Source organism: Mauremys mutica, unplaced genomic scaffold (assembly GCF_020497125.1).
Source record: "Mauremys mutica isolate MM-2020 ecotype Southern unplaced genomic scaffold, ASM2049712v1 Super-Scaffold_100120, whole genome shotgun sequence".
NCBI lineage: Eukaryota > Metazoa > Chordata > Testudines > Geoemydidae > Mauremys > Mauremys mutica.
The window spans coordinates 1,335,627-1,350,296 of NW_025423273.1; the positions used below are offsets into that span (position 1 = coordinate 1,335,627).

At 51.2% G+C, this 14,670-nt stretch overlaps 1 protein-coding gene across 2 annotated transcripts in view; it reads right to left on the reverse strand.

The window, feature by feature from the left end:
- Positions 1-4,569: 4,569 nt before the first annotated feature.
- The window catches only part of LOC123359407 (maestro heat-like repeat-containing protein family member 1), a 42,066-nt gene continuing 31,965 nt past the window's right edge, over positions 4,570-14,670 (reverse strand). The window contains exons 8-9 of one of the 2 annotated variants that reach the window (XR_006575853.1): positions 12,103-12,278; positions 4,570-4,695 (exon numbers count right to left, since the gene is read on the reverse strand). The gene's annotated coding sequence lies outside the window, so the exon portion shown is untranslated. Of the gene's footprint in view, positions 4,696-11,798; positions 12,279-14,670 lie in introns of those variants that run through there. The other variant, XM_045001078.1, reaches the window with a different exon arrangement.

The window sequence follows — 14,670 nt, forward strand, 5'->3', positions numbered from 1 at the left end:
GCCATTAAAAAAATTTCACATTAACGACAGCCTTCTGGTTGGGCTGTCCACGGGGGTGGAGTGGGCGGGTGCACGGAGCCTCCCCCCACGCGTTCTTACACGTCTGGGTGAGGAGGATATGGAACATGGTGAGGGTTGAGGGTGGTTACACAGGGGCTGCAGCGGCACTCTGTGATCCTGCTGCCGTTCCTGAAGCTCCACCAGACGCCGGAGCACGTCAGTTTGATCACGCAGCAGCCCCAGAGTTGCATCCCGCCACCGCTGATCTTCCTGCCGCCACCTCTCATCTCGGTTGTCCCTCCTGTCCTCACGTTCATCCCTCCTGTCCTCACGTTCATCCCTCCTGTCCTCACGTTCACTGGCCTCTTTCCTGTAATTTGATACCACGTCCTTCCACTCATTCAGATGAGCTCTTTCATTGCGTGTAACTTCCATAATATCCGAGAACATCTCATCTCGCGTCTTCTTTTTCCTCCGCCTTATCTGTGCTAGCCTTTGGGATGGAGGAGGGATGGTTGAAAAATTTGCAGCTGCATGAGGGAGATAAATATTTAGAAAGATACATTTTACAGAACAATGGTTATACTCTTTCACAGTGAACAGCACTATTCACCTAGCACATGTGATTTCCCTACAAGGTCGCATTTTTCATCTTAATAGTGAGTGCTTGCAGCTCTGGAGTTACAGATCTCACAGACACAGGTCCAGGCATCAGAATTCAGCTTGCTTGCGGCCACGGTAAGCCACTGTCTTTCGGCTTCTGTAGTGATTTACCCCTCCCCCCCAACGCATGGCTACTACCACGCTAGCTCCCCGCTAATCAACAACCTCCCCACCACCCCCACCCACTGCGTGGCTGGTAGCTTGGGGAATATCGCCGATGACCAAACACAAAAAAGATCATCGGCGATCTTCGCTACGTGCAGGAAAGGTTTTTTTTTAAGCTGCTGCAGTCCACGAACCCATTAGAAAAATGGCCACCCCCCTTACTTAAATTCCTGATTTTTAACCAGGTTATCCTGAACGATATCACTTTGCTGAGGATAACACAACAAGATAAAGAACGGATGCTTCTTGAATGCCAGCAGTCACCGGGACCATACGCTGCTATGCTTTGCCACGCAATGATACCTGATTACTTGCTACATGCATGGCGTGGTAAAGTGTCCTACCATGGTGGGCGGAACAAGGCTGCCTTGCCCAGAAACCTTCTGCAAAGGCTTCTGGAGTACCTACAGGAGCGCTTCATCGAGATGTCCCTGGAGGATTTCCTCTCAATCCCCGGACATGTTAACAAACTTTTCTAAGTAACTATACTGTCTGCGACCGCATCCCAAGTCCTCAGGGCAAATCAATCATTAAAAAACGCTTGCTGAAAAAACAATGTTTGCTATTTACAAAGGTACACTCACCAGAGCTCCCTTCCATGGCGTCATTGTCTGGGATAGTTGCTTGTGAGGGCTGGGAGCAGGGTAATTCCGTCAGGGTGATAAAAAGCTCCTGGCTGCTGGGGCTCACGGAGTGCTGTGTGCTCTCTGCTAGGTCTTCCTCCTCTTCTTCATCTTCATCTTCCCCATCTGCATAATCCTCAGACATGGCAGAGATTACAACCCCCACCTCGGAATCCACGGTCAGGGGTGGGGTACTTGTGGCGCAGCCCCCTAAAATTGCATGCAGCTCAGCATAGAAGCGGCATGTTTTTCGACCTGCCCCGGACCTTCCGTTTGCTTCTTTGGTTTTCTGGTAGGCTTGTCTGAGCTCCTTAACTTTCACTCTGCACTGCACTGAGTCCCTGCTGTGGCCTTTATCCGTCATAGCCTTAGAAATTCTTTCAAATACTTTTTCATTTCGTCTTTTGGAATGCAGTTCTGTTAGCACTGAATCCTCTCCCCATATAGCGATCAGATCCAGTACCTCCCGAGCGGTCCATGCTGGGGCTCTTTTTCGATTCTCAGGAGACTGCATTGTTAACTGTGCTGATGAGCTGTGCGTGGTCACCTGTGATGATGAGCTCTCCACGCTGGGGAAGCAGGAAATGAATTTCAAAAGTTCGCGGGGCTTTTCCTGTCTACCTGGCCAGTGCATCCGAGTTCAGAATGCTGTCCAGAGCGGTCAGTGGTGCACTGTGGGATACCGCCCGGAGGCCAATACCGTCGATTTGCGGCCACACTAACCCTATTCCGATATGTTAATCCCGATATTAGCGCTACTCCTCTCGTCGGGGAGGAGTACAGAAACCGATTTAAAGAGCCATTAAAATCGATATAAGGTGCCTCCTAGTGTGGACGGTTGTGGCGTTAAATCGGTTTTACGCTCCTAAAACTGATTTAAACGCCTAGTGTAGACCAGGCTTGAGACTCGAAGGGCAGGCTGCAGAGGGCGCAGCTGAAGGCGGTGGACTGGTTGTGGTATCTCCTCAGATGTCTGGTGACCCCTCCGAGGAGATGGAAGCGTCGGGACGGCAGGCAGATGGGGCAGACGAGCGCATCTGTAGCGAGGGGGTATTTGAGGTAGACTGTGTTTGGGGCGGAGCAGCCATCTTGTGGGGCGTTAAGGCCCTCCTGTTTGTCTTCCGTCGCACAGCTGGTGGGGGAGGGGGCATCCCTCGGTGGTATCTGTGTCCCAGGAGCACTGGGGTTTCCTCCCGGTGGCTGGAGTTCCTGAGAGGTGTGGGTGTCCTGCAGGGGGTCGGGGGGGTTGCCCCTTGGTGGCGGGGGTTGCTGGGGTGCAGGGGGCGTGTCCGGCGACCGTAGGAGGATGGGGGAATCATCTCGCAGCGGCTGGGTCTCCCGGGGTGCGGCGGGTGTGGTCGGTGAGCGCAGGAGGACAGGGGAGGCGTCTCTTGGCGGTTGGAGCGATCGGCGGTCAGTGGTCAGGACTCGCGGGGTCTGGAGCGGCGTGTTCGCGGGAGGGCAGACTCCTGGTTGCTGAAAAACATCAAGGGGCTCCCCAGGTGCTGCGAGTGGTGGCAGCTGGGGCTCCTGACAGGAGTCTCCCGGCGGGCCGGGCGGCGGCAGCCCAGGCACCTCGCGAGGCTCTCCAGGCCGCTGGGGCAGCGGCAGCCAGGGCAGGGGGCAGGGATCCCCCGACCAGAGCAGTGGCGGCAGGAACGTGCGGCAGAGCCTCTCAGGCAGCATTAGCCGGGGCGTGGGGCAGGGATCCCCTGGCTGCTCTGGCCAGAGCATGTAGCAGGGCTCCCCAGGCTGCGCAGGTGGCTGGGGCGTGGGGCAGGGATCCCCCGGCGGCTCAGCCGTTAGCAGCTGGAGCACGTGGCCGGACACCTCAGGCTGCCGGAGTGGCGGCAGCAGCCGGGACGCGGGGCAGGAGTTCCCTAGAGGCCCGGGCGGCGGCAGCCGGGGCGTGGGGCTGGGATCCCCCAGCGGCTCGGGCAGTGGCCGCCGGGGCGTGGGGCAGGAGTCCCCGGGCAGCGGCGGCGGAGACATGCCACGGGGCTCCCCGGGCTGCTCATGCGGCGGCAGCCGGGGCACGGGGCCGGGATCTCCCGGCGGCTCGGGCAGCAGTGGCGGGAATGCGCCGCGGGCCCCCCCGGGGAGCAGCAATCGGGCCACGGGCCAGGAGTCCCCCGGCAGCTTGGGCAGCGGCGGCGGGAGCACGCCGCAGGGCTCCCTGGGCTGCTCAGGCGGCGGCAGCCGAGGCGCGGGGCCGGGATCCCCTGGCGGCTCGGGCAGCGGCCGACGGGGCACGGGGCCGGGACCCCCCGGCAGCTTGGGCAGCGGCCGCCGGGGCACGGGGCTGGGATCCCCCGGCGGCTCGGGCAGCGGCCGCGGGGGCATGGGGCTGGTATCCCCCGGCGGCCCGACTAGGAGCGGCATGCTGCGGGGCCCCCCCGATCGCCAGGGCAGCAGCAGCCGAGGCACGTGGTGGGGCTTCCCCGGCAATAGCTGCAGCCATGGCGTGGGGCAGGGATTCTTCAGCGTCTCAGGCAGTGGCCGGAGCACGCGGTGGGTCTCCTCAGGTAGCGCCTGCGGCAGCGGCGCAGGACAGGGATCCCCCGGTAGCGGGGCTGTGGGGGGGTCCCCCTGGGGGGGTCAGGGGCTGGGGTGTAGCGGGGCACTTACCCATCAGGAGTAGCAGCTGGTCGGTGGGGGTCTCCTCCGGCAGTTGAGGCGGGCGGGAACAGGCTCCAGGTGGCGTTAGCAGTCGCGAGGCTGAGGGTTCCTCTGCTGGATCTTCCCAGGGTAGAAGCGTGGTGAGGCCGGCTCCCTGCGGCTGCTGGTCATCAGGGAGAGGTTTCTCATGCTGCTGGTCATCAGGGAGAGATTTCTCAGGCTGTGGTTGTTGATGATGAGCAGCTGGGGCTTCGTCTGGTGCCAGGCAGACAGCGGGGCGGTCCACTTGCAGATGGGGAGCGTGATCCGTGCTCCCCTGTAGGATGGTGTCCCGCTCTGTTCGTTTTGGGATGCGGGAGCTGCTTGCAGCAGCAACTTGGACATGATCCTCTCTGCTCCTGTTTCGATCCCCAGGTTTGCTGGCCAGGTGCGTCCCTGAGACCCTAGGGGCTACTATAGCCAGGAGTCTGTGCAGACGACAGCTGCACACGGAAGACCGGGCGTCACCTCCGCACCCACCGGCCCGATCCTCGTCGACGTGACGATCCCGTTCGAGAATAGGACCACGGCCTTCCGCCAAGCCCGAGCCCGCAAACTCGAAAAGTACGCTCCCCTGGCTGACATCCTGCGAGCAAAGGGCTACGAGGTCCACACCAACACTCTGATCATTGGGGCCTTGGGCGCCTGGGACCCCCTTAATGAACGCGTGCTGCGGATCTGTGGGGTGGGCCGTCACTACGCGCGGCTCATGAGATGCCTAATGGTCTTGGACGCTATCCGGTGGTCCAGAGACATTTACACAGAGCACGTCACCGGCCACCGTCAATACCAAGAGTGAGCCGGCGTGACTTCGTGCACCCACAAGGGGGAAGAGACCTGTCAACTTCCCCTGTTGGACTTTATCCCCTGAGCCCTGAACCAACCAAACTGAACTCTGCCCCGTGAGGGTTGTGGAAGCCAGTAAATAATTAACAAGGTTTTAAAGAGATCTTAATGAATGTTAGTTAGCATGAGTTAGGTTAACTGTGACCCTGGTGACGTGAGGAAGCAAGATAATGTAAGACAGAGGGAATTGTGTGAAAGTTATTACGACCTTGCAATATGCAGTCTTGCAGTCTTGTTTTTCTAGTGAGATAGCAGAGAAGCTTATGTATAAACAAAATGTATTTGTTGCTTTTTACTGTCTGTATTATTGTTAGAAATTGTCTGTAAAAGGTATAAAGGCTTGCTGTGATTGTTTACCAGTGGAGAGACCTGTCCAGGACCCTGTGTCCTATGGCACTCTCTCCCTCCATGGTAATTACTGGAGAAATAATAAAGTATTTGGTTTTGCTGTACCCAAACAAAAAGCGAGAACTGAGTTTTTCTTCGACAATTTGGGGGCTCGTCCGGGATGGCAACGCCCACGGACCCACAGACGGCTACTACGGATCATTCCCCTTCGAACCCCATGGCGCCACATGAGAGGTATGAGACCTTTTGAAATCTCTATTGGGGTATCGGAGGAGGACTTTCCGTGAGGACGTCTGTCTCTGTTGGGCTCACGCCATCTGAACTTATTGACTGTGCAGCAGGATCAGATGCAAGTGGTATTGGGGAGAGGCCCCAATAAGGTTAGTTTATAGCAGTACTGGGAACTGCTGAGTTGGCCAAGGAAATGCATAAGGTAATGCATAAGGTAAATGCATAGGTAAATGCATTAGAATGCACCGGTGCTGAGGGGTTTTTACCGCCTCAAGAGGGGTTGTCATACCGCCTCATGGTATTGGTCCGGACCAGGTAAAGATGCATCGTGGTTAAAAAGATAAAAAGGAAAAAAAATTTAAAAAGAGATAAAAAGGAAGAAAAAGAGGCCTTGGTGTGTGTGTGTGTACACCAGTGTGAGTGGCTGTTACCGGGCTAGCCCGGTAACTAGTGGATCTTTAGGAGATCCGACCCACAGTGGGCTGACTCGGCCAGGCATTGTCCGGCGAGGAAGCTGCCTGGGTCTAGGAGTGTGTGAACCCATCTTCCCTCCCCTTTCCTTGTGAGTCTCTCCTGTGTGAGTGGAAAATGGGTAAGGGACTGTCTAAATATTCCACCTCACCCCCTAAGGGTACCCCAGCATATTACATGTACGTACATTATGGTTCTAAAATCTGCAGGTATTTAAATGATTGGAATCTGTACATGCGTGAAAAATTCATTTAAACAATGCCCATTAGAAGGTACCTTCAATCTAGATAAGATCATATATCTCAGTGGAGCTTTAATCACAGAGAAAAGCCTCTGACACAGTGTGAGCAATTTGTCTAGGAACGGGTTAATTTGAAATTCGGCTTAGCCCTGAGATAAAGGAGAAGTTGTTTTGTCTTCAAGGTCATGAATCAGTGCGGACTATGCTAAGTGCAAAGGCTGTACAAGTTACAGAATTGGAATTATATTTGCAAAGCTTAACTTCCCAGTGAGACATGTGTGAGTATTGAAGTGGTTTAAGGCTTGGGGCATTCATGTTTTCCTGTGTGAGGTGGGAGCATTCCCAATACTCTCCATTGTTGTTTTATTATTTTTAATGAAGCTTTAAAATTTGATTGTATGCTCTGTCAGTCTGATCACCTGACATGAGGGATAAATTAGTAACAGGAATTTGTCACAGTTTGGTGTGCAATTAATAATGGGGGGGCCCTGCAGAATTTACACCATCTCTCTGTTTACCCTTGTTATTTTGTGTTTGCTTTGTTTGGTATTGTTGGTTGCATGATTAAAGGTGAGCTCTAATAGAATAAGGAAACACTATTTAGCTTTGGCTCTGTTTTGTTTAACCGGTTACTGATGTTTTTCTGCTCTGTTCATTTGGGCGTTAGGTGTGTGAGCGGAACTGAACTTCTCGTTCGTAATTCCTCAGGGTGGAAGCCATGTGTGCGATGAAGCTCTGAGGTTGTCCTGAGATTTTTACAGTCCCGCCCCCCCGTAGCGGACAATATAATAGAAGTAGAAAAATTTGGCTTAGACTGTAATTTTTTGTTTTTTGTGTAATTTTCTTTTCTGTTTAAGTGTCAGCAGACAAATGGGTGGGTCTCTGGGTAGACCCCCAAAGGGGTCTGGATTATGTGTTAAGTGAATGGCCATGTATTTTTGCCCAGGTGGCAAGCCTTACTAGGGAGGACTCAGGTAGTCTTGTGAGTAGAAATATTTTGGGGAAAAGACCAGTAGGGTGGGGCTAGTTGAGAAGCTCACCATCCTAGCTAAACTGGTTGTGGAACAAGCTAGTGTCCATGGACGGGACGATTCAGTGAGGAAAAAAGGATCGGGCCCAAGCGGGAGGGCAACAGACAGAGTGATTGGAAAACAGGTTGGAAACTTTTGAGGGTGTAGTGGAAAGAAGGAGTAAGTGAATATAAGCATGAGGATTTCAAATACTCAAGAGGATATTTGGAATGGTGATTTGAATTGGTAAAGTGGCTGTTGGAAGGGAAAAGCGAGTGATTTTTAAGAGAACAGTTTTGGTGTCTTTGAACTGTTTGTAAATAATTTCAGGCAAATAAATTTATTAGATTGTAATAATTTGGCTGTGACTAATTTTGTTAAATCAGTTGAAGACTGTATACAGTGCTATGTAATGAAAATTTTATTAGGCTCTACAGGCACTATAAGTGGTGATGTTTTCTTTCAGTGTTTAAAAGCAGGAGTTAGAAGAAATAAAAAGCAAGCCAGAAATAATCTGTGTTACTGCAAATTAACTAACTGATAAGGTACAGGCCTCTGAAACCAAGGCTGTCTAAGAAACACATACGAGAAAATATGGGGTAATTCCTCTGTTTTGCCTAGAATCAACAAGAGTATTTGTATATTTTAAGTATTTAATTGCCCAGACGGGGTGGACCTCTGTTTGTCTTTCAGATAATCAAAGAAAACTAATGCCAGCAGCACAGCATTCAACGTACCTTGATTTACTGGCACAGTAAAAAATTATGTTGTGTGTTCTATGTTCTGTCTTGTTGTGTTTTTTTTTCGTAGCCAGAATTGTTGTGTTTAATATTTTCATGAGATGGTCTGATTTGATATCAAGCGGAAATGTTGGATTGAGATGCAGATACTTGTTTTGTTCAATTTAGAATACAAAGTGTTTGGTTACATCAGAAAATGTGATATACTAAAGTCTAATACATTTTCTTAAGTAAGAGAAAGAAACTACATTGGCCACATCTTTTAATTGAGAATTGTTGTTAAAATTTGCATACTGACAGGGTTAATTGGAAGCGAGGACATGAAAAGTTAACCCACTCCCCATATTGTACAAGGGATCCTTCTGGCTACCTCAGACTTTTAGCCAGAGGGCTGGGGATGGTGGATAGCTATTGGACTAGAAGTTATATTAAGTGGACTTCTCAAAGTGGGTGTGCTTGTCCTGGCTTGTTCTTCCAAAGTTCTGTAATAAGGTTATTTTAGTGAAAGGGTATATGTGGCATACACTGAATGATAATACTTCTGTACTGTATAACAGTACTGTTTATGTGTTCATGTTATGAAAAAGGTGTATAATTGAAGAGTAAAAGTTTCCTTTGTAGGTTAAATGAAAAAAAAAAAAAAAGCCAAGAAGAGAATGGCTAACATGCGCTGGCCCCAGTCAAGGACACCGCTTGGCTGCCTACCAAGAGAAGGCGGGGGGGGACTGCTTGCTGCAGTTACACGAGATTGGTGTGCACCGGCCAGCCCACTCTCCTCCTTGGGACCTTTTGTAAATATTCAGATTGATTTTATTTAAATGTCTAAATGTTGTGGTTATGAATATGTATTAGTTTTAATTGATGTATTTACCACTTGGGTTGAAGCTTTTCCCTGCAGGACAGTAGATGTCTTTGCTTACAGATTTTGTACCACGTTTTGGCATCCCTGTGACTATCAACAGTGGTCGTGGAACTCATTTTACTGGACAGATTGTAAAGGGGTTATGTGCAACTCACTGCCCTCACCACCCACAGTCTGCTGGGACAGTGGAACGCCGGAACGGGACTTACAAAAAATGAACTGGCCAAGATTTGTGCTGAGACACACTTAAAGTGGCCAGATGCCTTTCCTTTGGCACTGATGTGTATGAGAGCCATTCCCAATCGAAAGACTGGACTCAGCCCTCATGCAGTTTTGACAGGACGCCCAATGTGACTACCAACTGCATCCCCACTAACCCCAGCTCAGATGGACATTCATTTGCTGGATAACATAATGCTTAAATATTGTCAGGCACTAATGAAATGTGTTAAGTCTTTTTATACACAGGTGATGGAAGCACTACCAAAGGATCCTGTGCAACCTTGCCACTCGTTGGAACCAGGAGCCTGGGTCTACATAAAGATCCATCAGCGAAAGACTGCCTTGGCTCCATGCTGGAAAGGCCCTTTCCAAGTCCTGCTGACTACCGACACCGCTGTGCAGTGCCACAGACTGACTGCTTGGACCCAGGATTCTCACTGCAAAAACACCCCTCCACATCAGACGAATTTTCCTATTGATGCTTAGCCTATTCTTTCTTCTAGTTCTACTGTGCTTCTGGACAGCAGGGAAAAAGCTCCCTTGTCCACTGACAGACCAACTGTGCCTTTAGATTTTTCTAGAAAAAGCACAGCTATTACAGGGTGATATGTGCTGGAAACCTCTCCCCTGTAGGATGCTGAACCTTAATTGTTTTGGGAAAGAAGAAGAAGCACTCACTCCACTGACATTGCCAAAGTCCAGGAATTCCTGACTGAAAAGGACATTGAGAACTGACCCTGGTGAAGGAACAAAGAATTACATTCTGGCAGGAAGAAATTTGTGGGACCCATGCTTGGGACTGTGGTATTAATTGGATTTTGGGGTTTATTCTACAGGCTGCGCCCTGTGTTCTGGATAAATCCTTCAGTATGTATTGCCCTCCCTAATTGGATTTTAACTGACATTGCCCTTATCCAGTTTTCTACATACCCAGATTGTCGTTTCCACCCTTAGTTCTATGACCCAGAAGGAGACTGACAGAGATGGTATTGAATATCACTGAGGCTGGGAAGGCATTGCAGTGGGATCTGGACCAGACTTGGCCCACTGCCCTTACAGACACGTCAGGAGTACCATCTGATCTGTGGTCATGAAGACATACTTGGACACTTTCTGGATGGAAGTGTGGACATTCGCAGTGCTCCTTCCAAGCATATGGACCAGTTAGGGGGTGTGGGCTCCCACATACCGAATCCTGCTGGGTCCATGGGGAGGATGCATGTGGAACTGAATTATTTACCGAGACATCTGGGAAATTAGACCACCTGGTATACCTACCTGATTTATAGACAGTACCCCTAGAATAACACCTGATGGGATATACATATTGATTTTACCACTGCTGCAGGCAATTATATCATTTACTGGCCTGCAGATAGAATGCAGATAGAATGTAGATAGAATGCAGATAAAATATTGCAAGTAGCTCTTAGATTTTAGGTATATTTTGATTGGACTAGAATAATGCCTGATCGGTTTCAAAATTTGCTTTCCTTGTTACCAAAGGTTCTAAGAATCTCTGAATTGCAAGGGCAAATTCCCATGCTTTAGAATATATATCAAGCTGGAAGGAATGCCTTTCATACAGCTTATAGAGTGTTTACTTTATGTACTAGGTATGATGTTTTGTGCTTTGTGTTCGCAATTGTACAACAGCCCCATTATATTATTCCTATGGGATTGTTATTGTTTGTAATGTTGTTAGTTAATTTAGGATTATATTATTGTTGTTGTTGTTGTAAATAACGTAAGAATAGCAATACCTTTCATGTTCATTCTAATCATGCATTGTCATTACGTCCCATGACGGTTGACATGTTTGCTGTAGAATCTGAAGTCCATGGTTTCATGCGAATTGAGAGTTGAAATTGTTTGTTGTACTAGAAGTACAAAAGGGGGGAGTGTGGAAGCCAGTAAATAATTAACAAGGTTTTAAAGAGATCTTAATGAATGTTAGTTAGCATGAGTTAGGTTAACTGTGACCCTGGTGACGTGAGGAAGCAAGATAATGTAAGACAGAGGGAATTGTGTGAAAGTTATTACGACCTTGCAATATGCAGTCTTGCAGTCTTGTTTTTCTAGTGAGATAGCAGAGAAGCTTATGTATAAACAAAATGTATTTGTTGCTTTTTACTGTCTGTATTATTGTTAGAAATTGTCTGTAAAAGGTATAAAGGCTTGCTGTGATTGTTTACCAGTGGAGAGACCTGTCCAGGACCCTGTGTCCTATGGCACTCTCTCCCTCCATGGTAATTACTGGAGAAATAATAAAGTATTTGGTTTTGCTGTACCCAAACAAAAAGCGAGAACTGAGTTTTTCTTCGACAGGGTCATCCTATCATCATTACCCAGTCCGCTCATTTATTCATGCCCACGACTATCCATTACCTGTTTGTATGAGTGATGTACCCTCACTGCTTGCTGGCTGTACCTTGAACTCACCCACCGTATACCCCGCATTGGGGACATGACAGACTGTGTATATGTATATGCCGTCCAATACCAAAACGCTAACATCCCCCTACAACCTGTATGTTACCCCCAATGACACAATAACTGATGCTTCAAACACTTTGTACCGGCAGCGGGAGCACGCCGCGGGGCCCCCCGGGGAGCGGCGATCGGGCCGCGGGGCAGGAGTCTCCCGGCGGCCCCAGCGGCGGCGGCGGGAGCACGCCACAGGGCTTCCTGGGCTGCTCAGGCGGCGGCAGCCGGGGCGCGGGGCTGGGATTCCCTGGCCGCTCGGGTGGAGGCGGCCGGTGCGTGGGGCAGGGGTCCCCCGGCGGCCCGAGTAGGAGCGGCACACCAGGGGGCTCCCCTGATCACCAGGGCAGCAGCAGCTGGGGCACGTGGCGGGGCTTGGGGCAGGGACTCTTCCGCGTCTCAGGCAGTGGCCGGAGCACGCGGTGGGGCTCCCCAGGTAGCCCCTGCAGCAGCGGCGCAGTGCAGGTAACTCCCGATAGCGGGGCTGAGGGGGGGTCCCCCCGGGGGGTCCGGGGCTGGGGTGTAGTGGGGTACTTACCCATGGGGAGTAGCAGTTGGTCAGTGGGCGTCTCCTCCGGCAGTTGAGGCGGGCGGGAACGGGCTCCAGCTGGTGTTAGCGATCGCGAAGCTGTAGGTTCCTCCAGCAGTGGGGGGTGATCTTTCCGTAGCAGCTGGCGCTCGGCAGTCGGCAGTCGGGTCGGCTCCTTGCAGCTGCTGGTCATCCGGACATGTCAGTCTACAGGACCTTAGTTGAAAATTTTCTTTAAAAATATTTCATTAGTGAAGATTATAAAATCACATCTCTAAAAAATCCCTGCATGTTTAGATGCATAATCATCTTTAGCCTTTTATGCTTGAATCTTCAGACATAGGTTTTTAAATAAATCCTTCAAAAGACCACCCTTATCTAAAATAGACATTTTAATTTTAATTACTATAGTAAAAAAAACTTGCTTCCAAAGTCTTCCTATCCTTCCTGTCCATTCTCTTCTCCTTTCATCCCCCGCCCTTGAAGAGAGCCCTTAAAGGGACAACACCCCTTTCCTTCCAGATATTTGGACAAAGAGTTTCCCTTTCTTTACTTCTGACTATCTGATGAACTAGTTTTAAGAGAACCCTTCAGCAAAATCGGTACCTTAGTAAGATATAAAATCCCTTGTTATGCCTAAAATCTTTGGAAACATATTTTTTAAAGTTGGTGAAATTTCATAAACATGTCTATTGTTATGGAGCTCACACACAGTAAATGAGTGTTCCCTTTTTCTAAAAGCAATGCACATTGTTATGAACACTAAACCTCTGTGACTGATTAATTTAGAAGAATGTCTTTGTTTCAGTGAGTTAAATATGTAGCAATCTGGAATGATTACTTTATGAAGGCTTAAGAGTACATTTAAAATATAAAATCATCTTAGAAATACTGATTAAAAAATGTAAAACAAAGAAGAGCTGCATCATGTATTCCATAATATTTAATGTTGTGTTCAGCAAGACAGCTGATTTGCCCTTACTACAAAGTTTTTGCAAATAAATCTCTAACAAACTTCAGGGTATATCAAAAAACCTGTGACTGACATTTTTTATTCCCAAGTTTAGTGCTTTTAATTATGTACCTTCTGTGTGTCCATTTTGTGTGAAGGAGAGGGTACGCGGGTCTCTGCGGGGAACGGTGACTCTCTGCAACTGTGAGGCAGGCCGGGCGTCTCACTATCCTTTGCTGCCTCTTCCCCCACGAGCCCTGGGCTGCCATCAGGCATAGGGGCACCAGTTTAATAATACTGCGTAGAGCCCCATAAATCCTAAGGACGGCCCTGGCTGGCTCCCCCCGCCCATCACTTGCGCCTCTTGGCTGGCCTGTCTCCACCCCCTGGTCCCACTGGCCGGCTCCTCTCGTCCCCCTGGCCAGACCCCAGTGCACCTCCGGCTCCCAGCAGTCTCTGCTTCCCACCACCTGTGGGGCCCCGCCTGTCTCCCCGGAGTTGAGTCGCCTGGAACTGGTGCAGAACCCTGGCCAGTCTCGGGCAGTGGGTGCTCGGCTCGGCACCTCCAGGCAAGTGGATCCCGAGGCACCCAACTGGGGCAGACCCTGGCCTGGCTGATTGCTCCACTACCAAGGGGCTGCAGCGAGTCCCGGCCCCAGGACAAGCCCTAGCTGCACTGGCAGCTCAGCCCGGCTCAGCCGGTGAGTACAGCTGGGAGGCAGGGCATGGGGAAGTGGGTCTCTGGGGGATTGTGTGTGTGTTCTGGGCTGTGAGGGGGCGGGGAAGACGTGTGTGTTGGGGCACTAGGGATTGGGGGTTCTGTGTCGGGTGCTGGGCAGTTGTGGTGGGGCTGTGAGCAGGGGGGTGCTGGGCAGGGGTGGTGTTGTGCAGGGCGCTGTGCTTTTGGGGGAGGGCTGGGGGGAGGTGCTGGGCATAGTGCGTCTGGGAGGCTCTGGCCTTAGGGAGCCAGGGGAGGGGGAGAGTGTTGCAGAGATGCCGACTTTCTGATTTCCCTGGGGGTGCTTGACCCCCACTCTGCCCCAGACCCTGCCCCCCCACTCCACCCCTTTCCCCATGGCCCCACCCCCCCACCGCTTCCTGCCCCCGCTTCACCCCTGCCCCACCTCTTCCTGCCCCAGCTCCTCCCCCGCCCTCCAGTGCTGCCTGCCCACCACTGAACAGCTGATCAGCAGCGGGCGGGAGGCGCTGCAGGGAGGGGAAGGAGCTGATCAGCAGGGCCGGGGCTGGAGCACCCATGGGGAAATATTAGTGGGTGCTCTGCACCCATTGGCAGCCATGCTCCCCCCCTCGCCTCCTTTCCCCCCCGAGTGCGCCATGTCCCCGCTCCTACCCCTCCCTCCCAGCACTCCCCCCCTCGCCTAACAGCTGTTTGGCGGCATTTAGTACTTTCTGGGAGGGAGGGGGAGTAGCGGGGACGCCGAGCGCTCGGGGAGGAGGTGGAGAAGAGGTGGGGCAGAGGCAGGGACTTGGGGGAAGGGGGTGGAATGGGGACGGGGCAAGGGTGGTGCAGGGGCAGTGCCGGGGGGGTCAAGCACCCCCAGGGAAGAGGGGAAGTCGACGCCTAAGCCCAGAGCACCCATGAAGTTGGTGCCTATGGGGTGCTG